The 12,286-nt window shown below is 42.0% G+C and overlaps 1 protein-coding gene across 1 annotated transcript in view; it reads left to right on the forward strand.

The window, feature by feature from the left end:
• The window catches only part of LOC138526746 (cytoplasmic phosphatidylinositol transfer protein 1-like), a 511,789-nt gene that overhangs the window by 297,518 nt on the left and 201,985 nt on the right, over positions 1 to 12,286 (forward strand). The gene's annotated exons all lie outside the window — the stretch shown is intronic.

The following is a 12,286-nucleotide window of genomic DNA, read 5'->3' on the forward strand; positions in this document are numbered from 1 at the left end:
ATGTTTTAAAAGTAAATTTCAATAAAAAGGTCAGTTCCTAACAAACGAAAACGTGGACCAGATATTCCACCAAATCAATTCACAGCTGAGATTGAATTTTTTTAGAAGGAATATCTTCTCAGTTCCCCTCATAGTCTTTGAGTGTATGTTTTCGAGTTTAAAGGTTCAATAAAATCTCCTCACTTTATGCCAAAACAGTTAAACTGAATGCTAATGCAATGCTACTAATCTGGCAGATAAGAAGAAACACGCCCACATTTTTATGAATAATAAAATAACTTAAATCAGCTCTGAAGCTAAAAGTCACAGAATATTCGTTTAGGAGATTTTTTTAAAGATTTTTATTTATTTTAAAGTTTATCTTTAAATACAGTACTTAGTAAAAAAGAGCCAATCAGTGATGGAGGTCTGAACAATTAAGAAACAAAACCTATTTTTTTTATTTATTTTTTTACTTTATGGCTATTAGAAGAAAGTTCCCCATCAATCTTGGGGATGGGCCATGGACAGGATGGCAGAACTCATACAACACTGCATTATTTCCCAAATGGAATGACGTCTATCGTGGCCAAGTGCAGCTGAGAGTGGCTGACCACTCACTGGTGTCCTGCAGACATGTGTCCAGTGGGTCAAGAGCACCTGGATCCATGGCTCTGCTGCCATCGTGCAAATACTCAATGTCAGCCACACAGTTTGACCATCCAGTAGCAGCCTCAAGATACTATAATAAGAGGGGGAGGCTGTTTCAGTCTCTGGCCACATGTGCAGGCTTGAATGTGCTGCGCGGATGGGGGTTGTAGCAGGATTTGTATTGGGCACTAAGGACGATATTTGTGCATCACACCAATCTCCAACTTTTTATAGCTCCAGTTGACATCTCAAAGTCTTCAAACTCTCTATCACTCTGCTGGCCGTCCACCCACGCGCGATGGGTGTTTTAGATTAAGTCCTCAAGGGAGGCGGGCGAAGCAATGCAGTTTTAGCTGTCTTCTGTGGGAGGTACCAGATCAGATTTAAGGGCAAAATGGCCTAGGATTCACGCCCTAGGCCAATGAAACCTTATTATTGCCTTGACAGAGGCAGAGAGGTCATAACATAGTGCACTGGAGAGCCATGGACCATCACACCCAATTCTTGCAGCATTGCAGGGATCACTGCTATGCTATGCAAGGGGAGTGCAGACATGTGGACATTCATGTCCAACTCTTGCTGCATTGCAGGGATCACTGCTATGCTATGCAAGGGGAGCGCAGACATGTGGACATGTATGTCCAACTCGTGCTGCATTGCAGGGATCACTGCTGTGCAAGGGGAGCACAGACATGTGGACATGCATGTCGAACACGTGCTGCATTGCAGGGATCACTGCTGTGCAAGGGGAGTGCAGACATGTGGACATTCATGCCCAACACGTGCTGCATTGCAGGAATCACTGCTATGGAAAGGGAGTGCAGAAATGTGGACATTCATGTCCAAATCTTTCTACAAGGCAGGGGCCATCACTATTTTCAGCCAAGAGATGAGGCACCCTGTACCTTTGTACACGTTAAAGACGCAGCCATGATCTGAGCCAGGTGTGGGCCCCTTCACATTCCTTGCCTCTGTGGGAGCAACTCTTATTCTTGTTTGAGATGGAGCAATGTATCTTCACTTTTTATAATGATTTATTCTTGCACAGAGCTTTCCAAGGAGATACGCCTTATATCAATGCCCTGTAAAGGGCCGGCGATACTGCAAATATCATATTGTACTGTTGTGGGAGTCCCCCTTCACCAACCTCCTGTCAGCATGCTTCGATTCACGGCCCTACAGATATGGCACCAGCTTTAGGCCAAGGGATGGTGCACCCAGCTCCATGGGGCACTTTGACGAATCCCCACTGCACCTTTTATCTGTCCTGCTCCTCATCTCATCGACCTCCCTGTGAAGAACCCCCCTCCCCCGCAGTGCTTCAGCATCATTCTGAGACTGATGTAATGGAGATGCATCCACACCAGGTGAGGGCGATGGTGGAGCAGAGGAATTTGTTTTGGCCTTTGTCTGTATGCTCTGTGTAGTTCATTGCCATTATTGTGGGTATATCGGGGGAATCCTGTGGGAATTGGGAGAGGGTGAGAAAAAAAGGAAATTGTACACCTACAGTGATCACATCTACTAAGCAGTGGCTAATGGGACTTTGTGCCACAGGCCATGGCCAGGGCTAGTGGCCCCTAAATATATGTATTGGTACGACATGTACAGTAGCCGCGGCCAAAGGCCATGGCTAGTGGGCCCCAACGAAACGTATTTGTGCAACAAGTACAGTGGCCACTATGGAAGGCCATGGCTAGTAGGTCACGCAGAAACTTAATGGTGCTACATGTAGTCACTGGTCATGGCTAGTGGGCCCCAAAGAAACTCATTTGTGAAGCAAGTACAGTGGCCACGGCTGCAGGCCATGCATAGTGAGCCCCAAAGAAACTATAGCATATCAAAACCCTTGAAATCCTGCGAAAAAACTTTAATTGAGTGTGTGTTAAGGTGATCCAATTTAACGTGAAACAAACATAGAAACACGTTTTGAAATTCAGTGAAAAAAACCTTTGTTAATAGAGAGTTAAGGTGATCAGATTTACTGCAACAAAACCCTTGAAATTCAGCACTGTCATTTGAAGCAAGTCACCTTAACTTTGTGCCCCTTGTTGCGCAGCATATGACCAAAGGCCGTGGCCACCTAGTGGGTGTAAAAGAAACATATTAGGGGAACATATACAGTGGGCACGGCCAAAGGCACCCCATCTCCAAAATAGATAGCTATATCTCGGCTTAATTGTCAAAACTGGGTGTTTTCAGAAATTAAATAGCCACCATCTTGATTTTCTCACAATGCAAGTGGTAGCCGCTGAGGGTACAGCAGGAAAAAAAAACATTTGCAGGTCAAACATATGCAAATTACATCAGGCTAGATGTGGGGGGTGGATAGAGGGCACCAAGTGAAATTTGGGAGTTGGAAGTGGTCTAGAGACTGAGTTTGCAACACAAAGCTTTTCTGTAATGTCAGCTATATCCGCAAAAAGCCGACCTCTCAAAACAAAGTGTGTCACAGAAACAGCGTGTGTTGTGGGGGGGGGGAGAGGGCAGGGGAGGTGAGGAGGCCACCTGGGGAGTTGGGGGAGTTGGGGGAGCTGACACAGATGAGGGGCACTTAGTGAGTGCCTGGGTGGGCAAGAAAATCATTTTTAGGCAGTTTTCCCGATATTCACACTATAAATCTACAGATAGCCACGGCTATGTGCAGTCCATAAATAAAATCACTTCAGATGGCCGAGGGTATCTGTAGTTCTGTGCCCACGTCTATATAGTTCATGTATTTTTTTTAATTATATTTTTACAGCTACAGTGATGTTAGGGGGTGAAAAATCACTGTCCATGGACACAATAGGTATCTCGGACACACATCCATGCAGTAACTGGGACTGGCATTGCTTAGCTTCAACGCAAGGTAGCAGCTGGCACCCTCAGGCCATGCTACCTAATTAATGAGCACAAGTAACAAAACCACTTCCCTTTCCTCACTTTGAAGCTAAGAAGTGACTGTTCCAGTCACTGCATGGACGGAAGACAGTCCACAGTCCCAGATGCCGTGTGTTTTCTTAATTTTAAATATCTCATAACACCCTAAGAAAATACACAGAATCCGCATTATTATTTTTTAAACCCTGCCCTGCTCAGTCCTTGAAAGTATTGTACTCAGAGACCATTTTATTTTTTGCCTTTTGCTGAATTGCATTTGGGCATTTGTAGTCTCCCAGTCAAGATGGGGGGAATAATGGCACAATTGTACACAGTTTGCCTAACATAGTTCTATAAGGATATATGTATTTAAGTGACACTATGATATGTGTACTATTCAAGTTATCTTTATAAAGCAGAGTATTTTTGAAAGCCAGACATGTGGGTGAGGCGGGGAAATGATGAGAGGGCAAGTAAGTAATTTGCCCACCATGTGACAAGCAAGTTTGCAATCCTGGACATTGGTGCAGTTATTCTCCCTTGATTGTGGCTTCTTTTCAAGGCACAAGTAAAGGACACATGTACATGGACAGCGTAGCTTTATTTCAGAGGGCGGACGCAACCTCTTGGTTTTTATTTAGATTGGCAAGCTTGCTCAAGTATTTGGCTACCAGGACTTTACTCAGGTTGTCATGTTCCCAGTGCAGCCGCTTAACCACAAGACCACAAACACTTGTTTTGTGTTGGGATTCTGTTTTTGAGGGAATATGTCACTACAGATTAATGGGTTTAAAAGGTGAGCACCTTTTATACAGTGTCAGCAAATTTATTGGAACATTTCCTCTCTGAAGTCCAATGCTATTTTGTTTTGCACACATTCTTCTCGAGGAAGGTCAATTTACCTACTCATATCCATGGGTGCCAGCTTTTGATGTTCATTATGGTGGAAAAGTACCTGGGCATATGTTATTCTTGCAGCCGGTAATTTTTTTCTCCCTTTTCCGTGCTGCTTAAATGCAGTTAGTTGGAGTTGTGCAATGTTTCAAAATAGTTAACAAGACACTGGCCATAATTGAAGAGGCTTGTAGCACGCTGCTTAAAAAAAGTGTGTGATCCATGGCAATCGTTTAATCTCACTGCGCATTGCCTAAAAACATTGTGAGTTCTAAAAGCCTGCAATCTTTTATACATAACAATACCACTGTCAAAACAGGTCTTTGAGCAATGGGTTGCAAGAGTTTTAAAATATACAGTGGCTGTGCCCACCAGCCATGGCCTAAGGCTGTGCCTAGTGGTTTGGCAGTGTTTTAAATGGACAGTGGGCATGGCCAAAGGCCATGGCTAGTGGTCTGGTAGTGTTCCAAAATATACAGTGGCTACTGGCCATGTGGGGAAAAAATCTATGGAATAACAGAACCCTTGAAATTCAAGGAAAAAACTTTAGTTGCAGGGACGTTAAGGTGATCAATACATTGTAACAAAACCTTTGAAATTCAAAGAAAAATGTTAGTTGCAGGGGCATTAAGGTGAGAACTTAACGCAACAAAATCCCTGAAATTCAGCTAAAGCCACCTTAAACTCCCCCCCTGTTGCGCAACCTATGACCACTACGATGCCACTGCTGATGACATTACTGATGATTTAATGGATGACATCACTGGTGACATTGCTAATAGCATCATATATGACATCAATGATTATTTAACTAATGGCATCAGACATAAGATCGCTTTACGTATTTGCTCTTAATTAGACCACCCTTACATTTCTACATAGGTGATTTATAATAATGAGTACATTGTTTACAAAGTAAACATCTACACATGCGTTATATCACCATACTATAACATTCAACATCAAGGCTAACAACAAATGCTCCAAACAAAACATAGCACCTTCCATTAGCACTAGGAATAAAAGAGATAAAACTAGAGAGAAACTGCTCCCTTTAATCCCTCCTATACTCAATGCCTCGAGGACATGTGCCGACCCTACAGTCTTAGTTGATACCTATAATCAAGCTATTTTGAAAGCCCTCAATACTATAGCCCCGCTCAAACAGTGTAAACCTAAACCCCGTGCACATCTCAATTCCTGGTTCACGCCTCCCTTACGAGCACCGCACAAGAAAAAGAGAAACTCTGAGGCACGTTGGAAAAGCCTTCCATCAGAGGCCATAAGAACAACCTCATTCTAGCATCACTCAACTACAAAGTGGCAATCTTCCAACCAAAAAAGACACTTATAACAAAAGCATATTGCAAGCAAAATCAAACACAAGAGCTTTTTAAAATACTGAAAGAACTGGAATCTCCGTCAGTCTTACCTGACACCTGTAGCAACGACAGCACATGGTGAATCAAAATCAATGCGAAAAAATGTAGTCTATTGGGTGACTCACATTTTGTGAACCCCACCATCAGCACCACCACGCACTTTCAAACCTTTTAGCTTCTCTCCCCTCTCCATCAATGAAGTTGAAAACATTATCAGTAAACTTAAACCTTCCAATTGCCAGGGGGACGCATGCCCAGCCCCTATCATTAAGGAGGCTACTCACGAATTGGCACCATTCATCACTGCCCTCATTAATTCATCTTTCAACACAGGGATAGTACCAAACAACCTTACAGATGCATGGATCATCCCACTACTTAAACAAAAATCATTAGACCCATCACCACTGTCCCATTCTTACTTAAAATACTTGCCAGAGCTGCCTACTTGCAGATGCAGGAATATCTTGACTCAAATAAACTCTTTGGTCTCAGACAATCAGGCTTCAGACCTAGGCACGGAACTGAAACTGCCTTGATAGACTTAAAAACTCAAATTGAAGACCTTAAAGACAATGGCAAATTGGCCCTCCTATTACTGCTTGATTTATCAGCAGCTTTTGACCTGGTCAATCATCAAATTCTCTGTCACCATCTTAAATCTGCAGCTCATTTTTCGTACGAAGCCACCACCTGGATCCGAACCTCTCTGGCCAACAGATCCAAGAGGGTTTTCTCCTCATCAGCGGCCACGGAACCTTCGCCTGTCCTGTGTGGGATCCCACAAATTACTCTTGTTCTTTTGGAAGAATTTTTTTTTATTATTTCTGAGGGACCCCTCAGGGATCGTGTGTTTCCCCCACACTCTACATGATGTTCACAAAGCCACTTTTTGATATTCTTGACTATCTGGGTGTCACTTATAATAATTACGCCGATGACACCAAGATACTCATTCCTATCACGGGCAATCACACAGTGGACACCAAAGGGCTTAATTATGTCTATCAGGTCATTCAGGCTTAGATGGCACAACATGGGCTGTGTCTGAATGACGAGAAGACCGAGCTACTCATCCTCGCCTCTGATTAGATTGGACCCTGCATTCAAATCCCTCATCATTGATGGCAATAATGACACCAAAACCTTAGTGATTTATCTTGATTCGACCTTGTCTCTTACCTGACAAACTAATGCCATAATTTCGCCGTCCGCCTACACATGTAAACTTATCACAGCATGTCGGCCATTCCTTACCACCCCCAACTGCACCATCCTTGCTAGAACCCTGATTATGTCCAAACTGATTACTGGGACCAGTCAAAGGAACATTAACAAGCTACAGGTAACACAGACCAATGCCAACAGGGCAGCCCTAAACATTCCAAGGTACAAGCATATCTCGGACACCAGAAGGAGCCTCCACTGGCTTTTGGTCTCATAAAGAATCTCCCTCAAAACTCTTGCACTCACACATAGATGCCTATTCAACCAGGCCCCAGAATATCTGGCTACCCAATTTTCTCCCCACACTTCCATCCGACCACAGCGATCAGCACTGGCTCACTGCCTCTCCTTGTCTAGATTCAAGCTCAGGAAAGCCAGTGGGTCCAGTTTCCCATTCCTTGCCACCAAATTGTGGAACTCACTGCCCAACCCACTCCAATCTGAACCTTCTTTCCACTCGTTCAAGTGTAAAGTTAAACTGATTGGTAAATCTCCTCTTGCTTCAATGATTATAACGATCCGTAATGCTCTTGGTCATTTAACTTGATGTTGGCCCACGGGCCTGTATTCTGTAATTTATCATGTAAATTCTATTGTAAATCTCAGTTCCTCTACCCTTTATGTAATTTGTATGATGTACATTGATTTTCTTGCCTGTATACTGTGTCTCTGTAACCTCAAGAAATGCACCCATATGCCCTTGGGCCAGGTGCGCTTTATAAATAAATTAAATACAAATACAAATAGTACTTTGGTAAAATATGATATCTGAATTATAAATAGTACACTGCTTAGAATGTTCTTGTTTGTGCTAAATGTATCTAATACATGTTCACTATAATATACTCTGTAGTTAATTGACAATAAACAATAGTAGAAATAAATAGAAAGTAACACATGTTGAACCCTAATTATTTACTACATTTTAAAATAAGCATATGTAAATAGTCAATTGTTTTATTGTAAGAAAAATGTGTACACGTATCATTTTCTAAATGACATGAGAAGTGCTTTAGGGAACAACTATGTTTTAGGACTTATTTTAAGATTTCCATACGTGAGTATTGAAAAAAAGTGATGATTACTCTAAATGTATATATGTATAGAAAAGAAATTAAGTTTTAAAATTCATCATTGGCTTGAAAACATGTACATATATGTATACTTCTTTCTTGTGTCTTTTGTAAGTGATTAACATATTAAAATTGCAATAAAATACATACTGTACAAAGTAAAAGTAATCTTTAAATAGTATCCAATTTTTTAATACATTGACTTTTGTGCATGTCGTAGATGATGTCATTAGTGATGTCACATGTGATGTCATCTGTGATGTCATCATTGTGGCCATAGGCTGCACAAAGGGGTAGGAAGTTAAGGTTGTTTTACCTGAATTTCAGGGATTTAATTGCGTTAAGTTCTCACATTAACGTCCTTGCAACTAAAACGTTTTACTTGAATAGGTCTATATTTCTGAGGCTTGTGGATCTACTTAGAATCACACTACTTGCATAGGCTGACTTCTAGTGGCTAGTTCAGAGTATTACATGACTTGTTTTTTAAATCGAAAAAAAGGGATGTTGACAGGGAGTGTTTGTCATACTATCCCACTGTGACTTGTACTGTACCCATGGTCCTTCAAGCGTCAAGGTCCTCAAATTGTTTTATTTCTGACATGAGGTTGCATGAGGTGTGTAGTAAAACAAAAAAGATGTGAAGAGGCATAGATTGTCTATGTACCCTCTACTCAAAACCAGGGAATGATGGGTGGGCGCAGGTGAATCTAAGCAGATACAAGCATCAGAAAGATGATTACAGGTGTGTAATGTTTGGCTTCTGAGTCTTGTGGATCTGCTTACAATCACATGCTTTTCATAGACTTGCGAGCAGCACCAGGCGAAGGATGTAGTTTGTTAGAAAGAACAAAGGTAAACAGATTCAAGGAGGAGTCCATGTACTACCAATTCAAGGTACTACTCTTCGGGCATGCGTCAACCACTAACCTACCGCTTATCTGCCTGTTTTAGCCTACCTCTCATCTGCCTGCTAGCTAAAAATGTTTCCCCCACCTTCAACCTGCTTCTGTTTCTCACTTCATCTGCCTCCACTCTAGCACTTAGCCTATCATTGTGTCATTCCGAGCACAGCTGGCCATACCACATAGCTGCACTTAAAAATGGCCAATGTTTGTTGTCCTTAATCTATGTATGTCTTCTTATGTATTGTCCGTGGTGACTGTTCCATTTATTTCCCCTCCAAAACCTGGTCAGAATGCCCCTCAAACTCACCCCCTGTAAGACTCTTACTGCTTCCTGTCAAATCTGATGTCATACCCATTGTACATTCTTTTGTGCTCAAAAGAGCATTGTACCTCAAGTACATAAATAAATAAATAAATAACTTAGATGTCTGCCTATGTCTGCATGTGAATCTAAGCAGATACAAGCATCAGAACGACAATTACAGGTTTGTAATATTTGTCATATATATATGTACATATAAACACGTATGCCCATATTATATGGCAACTGTCACCTTCATATTGTTAAGATAAAACCAATTTGTATTGATTTTTTGCAAAATTCTACTGCAAATACAGTTTCACAACAAGATGCCTGCAACCGGCTTCTCCAAACTGGAAATTGTGGGGAAAATGTGTTAAACGGTACAAAAGTTATTACGAAAACAAGAAAAAGCTGTTTTCAGTCTATTCCCATTCAATGTCCCATAGAGAAAAAGTTGCTTCTGTTGAACACATTTAGCGCAAAGACCGATGGGGTGGATTTGCACCAAATAAGTAATGACATAGATGGCTTGATAAATGTTCCTTGTCTTGGTTTGGGGTAAAATATTGTAGTAGTTTTGCAATATTTTGAGAGAGAAGGGGTTACCTCCAGCTCAAACAATCTTTTATATACCTCTCATGCTGCTTTTTATCGATGAGGCTTTTCAGAAATTAAAAGCAGGCTTTTCAGAAATTAAAACCTGGCATTTATTTCCTCAATGTGGGCAATTCCTAGCAATCTATAGCGAATCCTAAAAAGAAAAGTGTCAAAAATTATATTTGGAGGAGGCAAAGTAGTGAGTTTACAGCAGAGTAAGAGGTGGGGAGGGGTGAAAGAGGAACACATGTAAAGTGGGCATTTAGGGGTGGGCTGAGGGGCACGTTTGTACAAAATAATGGTCATCCTATAGAGGGATCCCATGAAATTTCACAGGATTCCCATGGAAATGACACATGAAACGCTCGAAACAAATGTGTCTCGCGAATCCGGTGAGTGAAAGGGGACATAGGGGAGGGTCAGGGAGGATTTATAGAAGTGGGGGACCTAGAAAGGAGGAGTGGCACATGGAGAGTTGCAGTGAGGGATGGGGAAGACTTTTACATTTTTCTGTTTGTCCTATTCCTGCAGTTATCAGAAAGCGGTGCATTACTGGGGGATTGATTACCAGTGATAATTACCATGGGAATAGAAAGCAGTATGGGGTGACTACAGGAATTTTCCTGGGAATCTACAACAAGAATTAAAGGAGAGAAAAAATGAAAAGGGCAATGGGCCACTGCTCAAGGCCACAGCAGGTGGAATGCAGTTAGTAGGCAGGGTGGCTACTCCTGGGTGGAGTGTGCTTTGTCTTTTAATGAATGGGGCATCTTCCAGGGTCCAAGGTCAAAGGCCAGTTGTCTGTCATCTTTTTTGGCCATGGCTACTTAATTACTAGTTTGGGGTTCGACCTCGGCCACAGGCCGGGTGCAATGGGCCTCCTTCTTTTTTTAATAATTGGGGCAATATGGACAGTGGCTTGAAGCCATGGTGAATGCACATTGGAGAAAAGATAGCATAACAAAACCTTTGAAATTCAGTGAAATATCTTTAGGTAACATAGAGTTAAGATGATCCAATTTACCACAACAAAACTCGTGAAATTTAGCAGGAGTGGGTCCATCTTAACTCAGAATCCCCCTACCCTTGTTTTTCAGCCCATGAGCACATACGTGACAACACAGTTGGAATTAACAATGAGATAACACATTTTAATCATGAGGGGCATCTACGGGGGACTAGGAGTTAAGATGGTCGTCACTTCTCACACCTGCTGTATTTCAGGGGTTTTGTTGTGATGTATTGTATCATCTTAACTTTCTATTAACTAAAGTTGTTTCATTGAATAAATATATGGATTTCTGAGGCTAGTGAATCTACTTAGATTGACATGCTTTGAACAGGCTCAAATCTAGTGGTTGATTCAGAGTGTTGCATCTTGTCCTTGTTTTTTAATTCAAAAACAGGGCATCGACAGGAGCAATCCAGTCACACTATCCATACTCTACATGCACCCATGGTCCCTCACACGGCAACGTCCTCAGAGTGTTTTTTTCTGCCATTGGGTTTGATGCTAAATGCTAAAAGTTATTGATTGTATCAAGTAATGTTTGTATATATATTACAGGGCCTGCGATAGCGGCCTTGTAGTTGTGGTTAAGTTGCTCAAGCCATAGGAAGAACACTTTTTTGGGCAACTTTTAACTTCACCCCCCCTAGACGAATCCTCACGAAACATTGTAAAAAAAGTATATGGCCCTGTCAGTTTGATTCCGCGAAGTGTGGTGAGGTTTCGTTAGGGGGGGCAAAGTTATATCGGGGTCCCAAAATATGTGATTTTTCCTATAGATGCAATGGGAAAAAAAGGTTTGCTCACGCCTACAGGCGAAACTGCTGGACGTTTTGTAAATTTGGTGTAAATCCGTCCAGTAGTTCTTTTTAAAACAGCCAAAAAGTAGGTTAAAACAAATTAGTGATATCTGGGTTCGGTCCACGGACTCACTTTCCTGTTCAGTCTGCAGACGGGCCTCTGATTGGCCCAGGGGCCAGCTGCGTGATGTCCACGGACATCGGACGCACCTGCCGATAGGATGGTGAAAAGCGTGAGGTGAGTCATATTTTTGGAACCACCCGCCATGTTGGATTCGCTGACAGCGCCCATTGTCCAGGAACATCGCAGTAAAACCATATTAAAAAACACAACATTGCACCTGTCAAACTAATGAAACAATCTGCGGGGAGTTGAGAGGTGATGAGGATGGGATGGGATCCAAAAAAACAGGTCTGTTTCTTCTCTGATGTCTGCGAACAGTCCAGGGCACTCCGGGGCCGACCATGTTCAGGGACATCAATGCTTAAATGTGCATTACAGGGTTGGTGAATATCAGTTTTTGGATGGCTTATATCTTTGGCGCCACTCAATGGAACTGCATGAAATTTTGGAATTTCATTCTAGACCTGCTTCTGAAT

This window comes from Ambystoma mexicanum, chromosome 1q, assembly GCF_040938575.1.
Source record: "Ambystoma mexicanum isolate Mex_15411 chromosome 1q, UKY_AmexF1_1, whole genome shotgun sequence".
Taxonomy (NCBI): Eukaryota; Metazoa; Chordata; class Amphibia; order Caudata; family Ambystomatidae; genus Ambystoma; species Ambystoma mexicanum.